The following is an 11756-nucleotide window of genomic DNA, read 5'->3' on the forward strand; positions in this document are numbered from 1 at the left end:
GTGTATCCTCTAAGGAGCCAACTGGGTCAACAGATACTTCCAAATCCAGCATCACAGAGATGATCTCATCAAACTCAGTGTGTCTCAAAAAAGAAAGCAAGCAACCAACGGAACAAAGATGATTGTGGGAAAGACACTAGTATGGAGGAAAGTGGGCAGTTTAACTGGAGAAAAATCAGAAAGTTTAAGTAATGCACTTTATGCACAGTGAATTCAAAGATCAATTCAATAGGAGTTTTAAAAAGACAGCAAAAGCTTTTCACTATTCCTTTTTCCCAAATTTTGGATTCCTCTTTATGTAGGGTTGATCCATATGCTTCACAGAGTGAGCAGGGTTTAGGTCCTGATACCTTGGTTATATGCCGTATCTTAGAATGTATGAGCCCATCTATGATAACTTTGAATTGCTGGCTTCAGTCTGAGCCTCACATACATATACGGAAACCTGTTGCCATAACACTGCCACCATGTACAGAAGAGAATTCAAAATTTCATTTCTTCATTTCTTGTTGTTAGATGAAGATAGAGGCTAATAATTAACCATACCTTCAAGGGATATAACCGGAGGGAGACTCACTCATACTTTCAGATGTCACCTCTGCCTCGATGCAGTGAATCACTCTCTAAACATCCTCCTCTGGGCTCTGTGTCAGGCCACACTGGTTCATAGTAGTTCAACAAATGCTGTTCTAGGAGCATTTGCTAAATACATCATCATTTAATTCTTTGTATACGTATGATTTAAAAACACATTTTGCTTACATGGAGTAGTTTTTTTTTTTTTTTAATCATGATTTTGAATAGCAGTTGATATATTCTATTAGTTCTAAAACAGACTATATTATTCTCACTGGTTTTTTTTGCAGGTTTATTTATTTATTTTTTGGCTATTGCTGTTCAGTTTTCAAGTACAAATTCTTTTGTTTATAATTTTTGCACAACAAATATTAAGCTATGATAAAGTTTAAAGTAGATATATCAAAGTTCAACTCATCCTCTTGAAAAATACTGTAAAATATTTCAACAAAGCATAGTATAAACTAATTAGCCAGGTGCTGCATCCTATGCCTAAGCTGAGACAAGTTCGAGAGTGGCCTAGACAATATAGTAAAACCCTGCCACACAACAACAATAAAACAATGGATGCATTTATTTCTCATGAGCTTAAACACTAAAAATGTTAAAAAATGCTTAGGTGATAAAATAAAATGGTTTTCACTATATGATGAACCAGCATGTCAAATGTTTTAACAGATAAATTGTTCTTTTATGATAGAAAGCTAAAGCAGTAAGGAAAAGATGATAAATATTTGAAAAACTACAGAGGAAAGAGGCCCCTCTGCAGACAGCATTTATAACTGATGAGCAAACATGTTAAGAATCCCCTTGACTTACAGTTTACTATTAGCACAATCATACATTTAGCATGATAATAAATGACTGAAAACACACAATAGAAATGGGTGGCTGCCATTAATTACATGTTAATCATTCCCAGACATCATTAGTGCTGACTGTTTCAATGATTCTTTTCAATCACTCTGTAACAGCTCATTAAAACCATCATGTAGATCAGAAAATTAATGTTTAGGAAGTTTAAACAATTTGTCAAAAGTTATATAAATGGTTAGATTCAAAGGCAGGGAATTACATAAGTGGTTATATATAAACCAGGGAATTACTTAATTAATTCTCATTATTTTAAATGCTTTATTACTCATAGCTTCTATGAGTTATACTTTTAGGTATGTGCACAACCATTTATTTCCTTATTAAAGGTATCAGAAAAGTTAATTAACTTCAAAAGCAATCAATAGAAGTGTACAGAGTGGAGAGAGAATTCCACTTGGGTTTATAAAAAGCCCAAGTTATACATTCTAGTAAGAGCATATCAGAAGTATTAAAGCAGACTTATGTTGGAAGTATGCAAGGAGCATAATGCATGTGAGGTAAAAATATTTGGAAATTAGAAAGTACAGTAGTATCCCATCTGACTCTGTTTCAGAGCTATGTTCTTTATTTGAAAGAGTAAATTATGTTTTTTTCTGATTTTAAAATTTTACTAACATTCTTTCACTATTTATTTATTATTTTTACCGTGTGAGTGTATATGTCTGTGCATCTGTGTGTGGGAGTCAGGGGACGAGCTGCAGGACTCAGTTCTCATCTTGTAGATTCTGAGGGTCAGACTCTCACTTCTTCACTCAGGCTGGGCAGACAACACCCTCTCACACTGAGTAATCTTGCCAGCATAATTATTTTTTATTTTTGAAATCATAATATAATTTCTTTTATACATTACATATTAAATAATATAACAGAATGATCTGATAGAGTTTTACACAGAAAAGCGACAAATGGAAAATTTTCAGGGATTTTTTTTTCATTCTTTTAAAAATTTATTTATTTATTATGTACACAGTGTACTGCCTGCATGTGTGCCTGCACACCAGAAAAGAACACCAGATCTCATTATGGATGGTTGTGAGCCACCATGTGGTTGCTGGGAATTGAACTCAGAACCTCTGGAAGAGCAGACAGTGCTATTAATCTCTGAGCCATGTCTCCAGCCCCAATTTTTTTTTTCTTAAATGACATTATAAGCAATGCCATCTTCTCTTTGCAATTGAAATTATATAAGAGATAGCACAGTAGTGATTTGGTTTTAAATTTGCAACATTTTTAAAAGTATAGATGTATTTTTCTTGAAGGGCGTTATGCCTGAACAAAAGTCACCAGTATGTTATCTATTTTGTGAACCATACCTGAAAACAGCTTCATGTTTCCCAAAGGGAAATTATATTAGCATGTCCAATTTTTATGTACCTTCTCCATAAAACTCAAGGTAAAATGGATTATATTGCTGTGTCTAGAAAGCAGTTTTTATCGCACAGGCCCTCGAACACATGAGGCAAAGCAAAGAACTCCTAGAAACTCTCCTAAAAGCTGTCTGTTTCAGCCATTAAGAGACTTGTATATCCCAGGGAGATGTAATAAGGGGCTAAAGGGTACTTTGATAGAGTTTTGCTCACAGACAGCCGGAGAATTTGGTTCTTTATAAATGTACTCTGACATACAGCAGAAGAATAAATCTGAAGGAAGTTAGAGGCATCTAATTTAAGACTGTCTGTGAGTAGGTACACGCCCTGTGTATGGCTTTCCAAGCTGGCTTAGTATGCTTTTCTATTTGCAAGGAGATAGTCTTCTCCACAGTGATTATGTCTTTCCTTTAACTAGACTTGGATAGGCAGAGCCTGGAAAATATTTATGCAGGAAAACTATAGAAATAGCTCAAGTGTCAAGTACACTATCTGCCAGAAACTGGTTTGAGAGAACAACTTGATAAGTCTAAATCTATTTTCTAAAGCAGGGATAACAATAGTTAGTGCATCTGCATTTGGCCAAGAATACCTAATTTAGACCTTTAAATACATACACTGTAGTATTGATTTTACTTGGGTAAGCTCTCCATGATAGCATAAGCGTTTTGCTCTTGCAGAGACTTCTGTACCCAGTGGACTTTTGGGATAGTGAAGGTATTCTGGTGTGACCAGAGCCTCTGACAAGACTGAAAGTTTTGAAAACATTTTAGAAACCTGTTTAAAATCAGTATATTTTATAGCCACATACGTGGCTCATAACATTTTATAGGATATTTAACTAAAATATCTCGGTTGGTCTCATTAGAGAGGTGTTATATTTGTGGTCCCAAAGAATGTCATTATCTTATGAATATTTCTCTCAAATGTTTATTTTTACAAATTCTCTGGCTTGTTTCTTGTTTTTAAATTTGACAATAATATAGCATATTGCTTGGGAGGCTTCTTGTGGTTATTAAAGCATAATATGCTTGGAAACATTCTTGAGGATTTTTACAACTGGGGAAAACAACAAAACATCTGGCCAAATATTTTCTACAATAGTTCTCAAATAAATAATTTAATGTCCATGTGCTATATGGTTAAATAAAGCTGCTCTTTGTTACACAGATGTGTAACTATATTTAAGTGATAAAATAAATTATAATAAATATTTTATTGTCATTTTTACTTACATGTGATGGAAGAAATATCTCCATAAGTGTGAATTTTCAGAAAGAAGTGGAAGTTTCTATATTTCCTCCCTTCCTTTTCTCCTTCTCTTTGTCCTTTCTTACCTCCCTACCTTCCTTGTCCTTTGCAATTTTCTTTTCCAAGGATTTTTTTTCATTATAATGATCATCATCATCAAGTACAATTTATTCACTTTGTATCCCAGCTGTAAACCCCTCCCCCATCTCCTCCCAGTCCCACCATCCCTTCTTTTTCCCACCATATGCCCCTTCCCTAGTCCATTAATAGGAGAGGTCCTCCTCCTCTACCACCCTAGCCTATCAGCTCTCATCAGGACAGTCTGGATCCTCCTTCTCTGTGTCGTACTAAGACCACCTCCCCAGGGGGAGATTATCAAAGAGCAGATAATCAAGTTCATGACAATGACTGCCCCTGCTCCCCTTGCTTGGGAACCCCCATTGATACTGAGCTGCCTATGTTCTACATATGAGCAGGGGCTTCTAGGTCCTCTCCATGCATCGTCCTTTCCCTAGTAAACTGAAAGAGGGAGTTCTCCACTGTTGCCATATGCCCAGAGCTTGTTAAGTCTCATCAGGACTGCCTGGATCCACTTCCTCTGAGGTTTGGAAAGGCCACATCACCTTGGACAAGTCATCAAAGATCAGTTAACCAAGTTCATGATAGAGGCAGCACCTTTGTCCCTCACTCGGAGATCCACATGGAGACTGAGCTGCCAACTGGCCACATCTGAGCAGGGATCTACTCTCCATGCATGGTCCTCCTTTGGTGCATCAGTCTCTGCAGGACCCCCTGGACTCAGATCCTTTAGCTTTGTTGGTCTCTTTTGGGGGCTTCTTTTTCCTTCATGTCCCTCTATCCCCACCTCTCTCTTCTTCCATAAGACTCTCTGTGCTAGTCCTGAAGATATCTGATAAACTAGGGTTAGATGGAAAGGGAGGAGGACCTCCCCTATCCATGGGCTTGGAAGGGGACAGGGAGGAGATGAGGGACAGAAGGTGGGATTGGGAGGGAAAGACGGAGGGGTTACGGCTAGGATACAAAGTGAATGACCTGTGATTAATATAAAAAATAAAATAAAAGAAGACCCACAGAGTTAACTAACCAGGGCCCAGAGGGGCTTGCTGAGACTGAAGCATCAACCAAGGACCATGCAGGAAATGGACCTAGGCCCCTACAGAGATATAGCAGATGGACAGCTTAGGCTTTATGCGGGTCCTCTAGTAAGGGAAGTGAGGACTGCATTGTACAAGGATGCACTTGCTAGCTTTTTGATCATTTCTCCTGGCAGGACTGCCATGCCAGGCCACAGGTGAAGAGGAGGTGTTCAGTCCTGATACAACTTGATGAGCTGGGCTGGATGGAAAGGGAGCTCCCCTTTTCTGAGGAAAGGGGTTGGGGGAGAGGAGTAGGAGGGAGGGTGAGATTGGAACAGAAGGAGGGTGAGGAGATAATCAGGATGTAAAGTGAATAAAAAAACAAATATTTTTTCATATTTAAAAAAAAGAAAATAATTTCTGATGGTAAGATCACATTTTGATGTTTCGTGTCAAAATAGTTGATATTAAAGTATTATCTCAAAAATTAAAAAAAAAAAAAGATTCTCTGTGCTCTGCCCTAAGTTTGGTTGTGAGTCTCAGCATCTGCTTTGATCTCCTGTTGTGTGGTACTTTCAGAGGACCCTCTATAGTAGGCTACCATCCTGTTTCTTCTTTGCCATTCTATAGTCCTCTGTTGAGAATTCTATTTAGCTGTTTCTCTTCATTTCCTTTCTGCACTTCCTCCTTCTCTCTTTCTCTGGCCCACAACATGTTGTTTTATATCCTTCTGAGTACTGACAGTCCACAGATTTTTATTTATGTCTTAGACTCTGTGCCACTTAAGGGGCCTGCCAGCTTGTCTCTGCTCTCAGGAGCTTAGCTCTAGAAAGTATAAAGTCAGAGATGAGAGAGGACCAGTGTAGGATCCTTAGACGTTGTCATGCTGTGGCAGTGTGAGGTGTGTCTTTTCTTTCTGTTCCGCGCTTTTACTTTGTGAATGTCTGATGCCTGCAGGCTTGCTCCATTCTTGCCCTTTTTTAATTTCAAAAGTGCTGGATGTGACCCAGCCTAGTTGGTCTCATTTCACATGTGCCATCTGTTCTCCTATATGGAACAGATTTCATGCCTGCATATCCTCATTTCTGACACTTCAGAATCCAGAATCTGCCATCCCATAGAAGTGATAGCCTGCCAACTGTCCCTTTTGCCAACTGGTCTGCATGTGGACATATTAAATTTAAGTATTCAGAGTTTTCTATGACTCTGTTCTAAGCTTCTGCTAGCTTGATTTGGGTGATTTTTTTCACCAAACAGACAGGAATATCCTTGACATTACCTGTTTCCATCTGGCCACCAATGAATCCTTAATGTTCAAGGAATTGTTTGAATACACAATTTGCTTTCATTTATCATGCATTTTAATTTCCATAAATATGGTTATATTTTTGTAAGGCTTCCCGTTTTATAAGGATACTTAGGCTCTACGTATTTAAATTAATGTTTCCAAGTGGTAAAGTTTTTGGACTTGTATTAGAAGATACAGGAGGTCCAAGATAGTATTAGGTATGTCTAACTCATAGCCCTCGGACTGCATGCAGCCAAGGACAGTAGTGAATATGGTCCATTGTGAAATCATAAGCTTACCTAAACATGAAATATTTTTGCAGTTTCTTTTGTAACTTGATTGATGGCACTACCCCATGACAATGCTAATAGGGCAGACATGCTTCACTGGTTCTAAATGCACATAACAAAATTTCTGTGAGCCAATGAATGTCATAGACTTCTTAATCCTCCTCCGAACCCCATGTACCATTTACTGCATTGGAATGTATCATGCATTCTCAATGGCACAATATTAATCATTGAGGGTCAAATCATGCTCTTATGGAAAGAGAGAAATTCCAGTATACTTATGTATACAGCACAAATAGCTACATGTTTGTCAAGAAATGAAAAGTATGTATGTATGTCTGTATTTTCTTCTTACCATAATACCTTTTGATTTATTCTTTGAAATTCTACACATGCATACAACACATCATTGCAAACAGGAATGTCTAAATCTGTGGCTTCCTACCAGGTACAATTTACCTAACAAATGTTTTTTTATAATTACTACAGCAACCTCTTACTTGTATATATCTTATTTTCAGAGGGGAAGCAAACCTCAGCAGGAAATTGGCTAAATAATGTTTACCCAGAATCTCATGTCTGCTTCAGGAATGCTTCAGTATTCACTGAATTTGTTTATAATTATTTCTTACAGATGGCTTTATGGGTTCCCAGGAGTTCCATGTGAGTAATAATATTTTTGTGGTTACATAAGATTTTCATTTCTGCTTAATAATATTCTATATGGAAACAGAACAATACACTATTTTAATGGGTTTTATTTTTATTGTTATTTCATGTGTATGGGGGTTTCCCAGTATATATGTCTGTGTAGGTGTGCCTGCCTGGCAACTGAGCAGGCCAGGGGAGGATGGAGGATAACCTGTATTTTAGTTAGGGCTTATATTGCTGTGAAGAGACACCATGACCACGTCCATGACAGCTCTTCTAAGGAAACATTTAAATGGGGCTGGTTCACAGGTTTAGTTCCTTGTCACCATTGCTGTAAGCTTGGTGGCATACAGACAGACCTCATGCTGGAGTGGTAGCTGAGAGTTCTACATCTGAATCAGCAGCCATGGTTTCAGCTCCTGAGACCTCAAAGCCTACCCCAGCAACACATTTTTTTTTCCAACAAAGCCACACCTACTCAAAAAAGGCCTCACCTCCTAATTGTTACTATCCTTATAGGCTAACGGGACCATTTTTGTTCAAGCTTGCTGTGTCCTGGAAATGGAGTTACCAGTTGTGAGTCACTACATTGGTGCTGAGAACCGAACCCAAATCTTCCAGAAAAGCAGGCAATGTTTTTAACTGCTGAGCCATCTCTCTGGTATCTCCTCTCCCAAATATAAAACAGTCACCAACTATGTTGATGCTTAAAGCTTAAGTAAATGAAACAAAATCAAAAAATAAAAAAATATATATTTATTTTAAGGCATCCAACTAAAAAAGAAATTTAAAACAAATTTTATGCCCCAACTTCTAAAGTGCATTCCATAATAATATACTATTGTTACTATTTATTACTCATATACAAAATGTTTTCCTGTTTCGACATAACAAAAGACTATTAGATGCAGGAATTTAGTTCAGTGGAGAAATAAGGACTCTGAGCCTTAGAGTATGGGGTGGTCAGTTATTAGCGATGAGAGCAGAACGTTTGTGATGCTTTTGTCATTATTTCTACCTCAACAGTTGGCAAAGTGTGATGGTACACTGTGGAAGTGGGGATTATTATTATTTATTATTATTATTATTATTATTTAGTAGCTGAGCAGCAAAGTTTCGATTTATTTTTGTATGTTTGTGTTATGAATTTGTGTGCATGCACACATATTGTTTTTTTCTCTCTGTATGTAGGTACACATGTGTGGATAGGCTCAAGACTAAATGGAAAAATCTTTTTCTACAATTATCTATTTTATTCATTGTTAGAGGAACTCTCATGGAACCCAAAGCATGCCAGAATGGCTCGTCTAGTTAGGACAATTACTCTGAGGATCCCCTATCTCTGTTTCCAAACGCTGTAACTAAAAGTCAAGCCATCATGCCCACACAGCATCTACATAGGTGCTGAGGACATTCATCGCCTCCTATTTATGCATCATCTCCTTCATTTGCTGAGTCATCATTTAAACCCTGCAATGTCTTAGAACTGATTAAGCGGAGATGACCATGATTTAGAGTATCATCTCTCATTTATCACGTGCCTCGCCATTGTTGTCATATTTATTGTTTAATAGTACAAAAAAAAAACAACTTATGTTTTAGAGAGAAAGGAGAATTTGCTTCAGTGGATTTAGATTTCTATTACACAAATACACTTTTCTGAATACAACTAAACGAGAACCGATTTCACCTATCACTTACGAGAATAAGAAACAGTGGAAGTTTCTACTTATAGGAATGAATGGTATGTTTGTATATAAAGACTTTCAGGTGACTTCTTACTTCTTGTTTTTAATAGCAAATAATGGTGTAAGTTCAGACAGCCAAACAGTCCTCCAAAGTGCATGTCTGTGTCTTTCCTTGAGTTCCATGGTTGGCTTTGTTTGCTGGTATGATGTTGTACATGCTTGTACTTCAAGGCATTTGCCCTAGAAAGAGATTAACCAGGGATGAAGAGATGGCAATGGTTAAGAGCACTGGCCGCTCTTCCAGAAGACCACATGGTCAGTACCAATCAGCTATTACTCCAGTTCCAGGGAATGCAATGCCATTTTTCTGACCCCTGCAGGCACTTTATGCACACGTGTGCAGACATATATGCAGACAAAACACACATACACATAAAGTAGCAGAGTTTTTAAAAGTTTAAAATGTGAACAATCAACCAAAGATTAGAAGAGGGTTTTTCTTGGAGATCTGAAGAGAAATAAAATGTAAGAGATTGTTGGAAGTTAACTGGCATGAGGAAAAGAATAGCTACAAAGCTTTCTGCTGCGGCAGCCATCTTGCAGTAACTCGCCAAGATGACAAACACAAAGGGAAAGAGGAGGGGCACTCATTATATGTCCTCTAGGCCTTTTAAGAAGCATGGAGTTGTTCCTTTGGCCACATACATGTGAATCTATAAAATAGGTGACATCAAGGGTATGGACACTCTTCAAAAAGGAATGCCGCATACTTGTTACCACGGCAAAACCAGAAGAATCTATAATGTGACTGAGCATGCCATGGGCATCATTGTAAACAAGTAGGTTAAAGGCAAGATCCTCACCAAGAGAATCAATGTGCACATTGAGCACAACAAGCACTCTAAGAGCAGGGACAGTTTCCACATGAAGGAAGTTGACAAGAAGAAGGAGTCCAAAGAGAAGGGTACCTGGGTTCAGCTGAAGCTCCAGCCTGCACCCCCAGAAGCACCTCCCAAAGACATGCATTTTGTGAGGTGTAAAGGAAAGGAACCCGAGCTGCTGTAGCTCATTCCACACGAGTTCATGGCCTGATGTACAAAAGAAATAAAAGACCTGGACTATTAAAAAAAAAGTATCTACCAGCAAGGAAACAAAACCAAAATATCCATGTATACATTGGTATTATGATTTGAAATTTTAAGGTGCATTCTAAGATACAAAGAGGGTCTTTGATTTCTTGTTGAATTAAGTGCACTATTAAATGTGCATTTTCTAAGGTTTCTCATAAAGGAAATGGCTTTTCAAAATGAAATGCTTCATGTAAAAATTAAGCGTAATTATACATAAGAGGCACAATTTGCTTCATTATTATACAACCAAATGCTTAAAGTGGAGGAGGAAGTTACAGTATTTTCAGAATTAAAATTCCCAGTGAAAGATTATGAAGTTAAAGGTATTAAAGTGGCAGACTTACCTGAATCAGTAGAAACATTTGCTTTACAATCTATGAGTTACTATTTAAAGTCAATCCAATTTCATTTTCATCAAGTAGATTTCACTGAAGAACAGCATTTAACTTGTGCCTGGATGGAAGTTCCTTTGAACAACCATATGGCCTGATATTTCTACTGACAAAAAGAGTGCTTGGCTGTAGAATCTTGATGATTTCCAGAATGCCTGTAAGATGGTTCACCATATCTTGTAAATCCACGATGAAGCCGTGTGGTCAGTGATGAATACTACATAGATAGATTATCACTCTTCCTTCACGGTTTTTGATATGACTTCTACTCTGTAGACAATTAAAGCATTGTCAGCTTAAGAAAATTTAATAAAATTTAAGATGGGAGAATAGGGCTAGGAGACTTAATTAAAAATAAAAAGAGAAGACAAGTTCAGAAAAAAATTGAATTAACATGAAAAACACACCTTCCTAGACTCTTACTCAGCAGAAGGAACTTCTGCTGTCTCCCTGCCCCACTCTGAATATATATTTCATCCTCACTGGAAAAGATACTTTTGAAAGAGTGGCAGTATTTTAATTCTATTGATAATTTATTTGACTTAAAGCAAACAATTTAAATTCTGTCCCCATTTTACAGTTGAATATAGTAATATTTTTTTTACCTGTGACAAACATCATTGAGAATCAATTTATTGTGTTTCTTTACTGGGCTAGAATTACTTTTTAATTGTGTAAAAGACCACTTTATTCTTGTATGGCATCAATAATAAATCTTAATTATAAATGATTATGACAGTGATATTTTCTGAAGCTTATGGTAATTATCCTAACAAAATGTAAAACTTTGTTCAATTTTAATTCATATCTACTTTGTAATTTCTAGCTCTCAGGTGTGAGCTCTGGAAATCTAATCTAAGAGGAAAACTCATAATCCTCTGAAAAGATTCTTCAACTTACAAGAGGAAAGATTTACCAGGTTTCACAGTTTATGATATTTAAATCCATAGTCAAATAGTTCTGTTGCTGCAGACCTAATGTGGTCAAAAGTATCATGGTGGAAGGATTATGAAATGGAGAAGGGTACTTACTTCTGGAAACTTGAGTGAAAGCAAGGTCCAGGGACAAGGTAGAACCTTTTTGGTTATGGCTCCTGAGATTTATTCCCTTCACCAAAGGTCCAAGTTATGGATTCCACTATGTATTTATA

General features: G+C 37.2%; 1 pseudogene; it reads left to right on the forward strand.

Annotated features, from left to right (window-relative positions):
• Positions 1 to 9699: 9699 nt before the first annotated feature.
• LOC110566492 (large ribosomal subunit protein eL21-like) lies at positions 9700 to 10176 on the forward strand (annotated as a pseudogene).
• The last annotated feature ends 1580 nt before the right edge of the window (positions 10177 to 11756 follow it).

Source organism: Meriones unguiculatus, chromosome 7, assembly GCF_030254825.1.
Source record: "Meriones unguiculatus strain TT.TT164.6M chromosome 7, Bangor_MerUng_6.1, whole genome shotgun sequence".
In the NCBI taxonomy this organism is placed as follows: Eukaryota; Metazoa; Chordata; class Mammalia; order Rodentia; family Muridae; genus Meriones; species Meriones unguiculatus.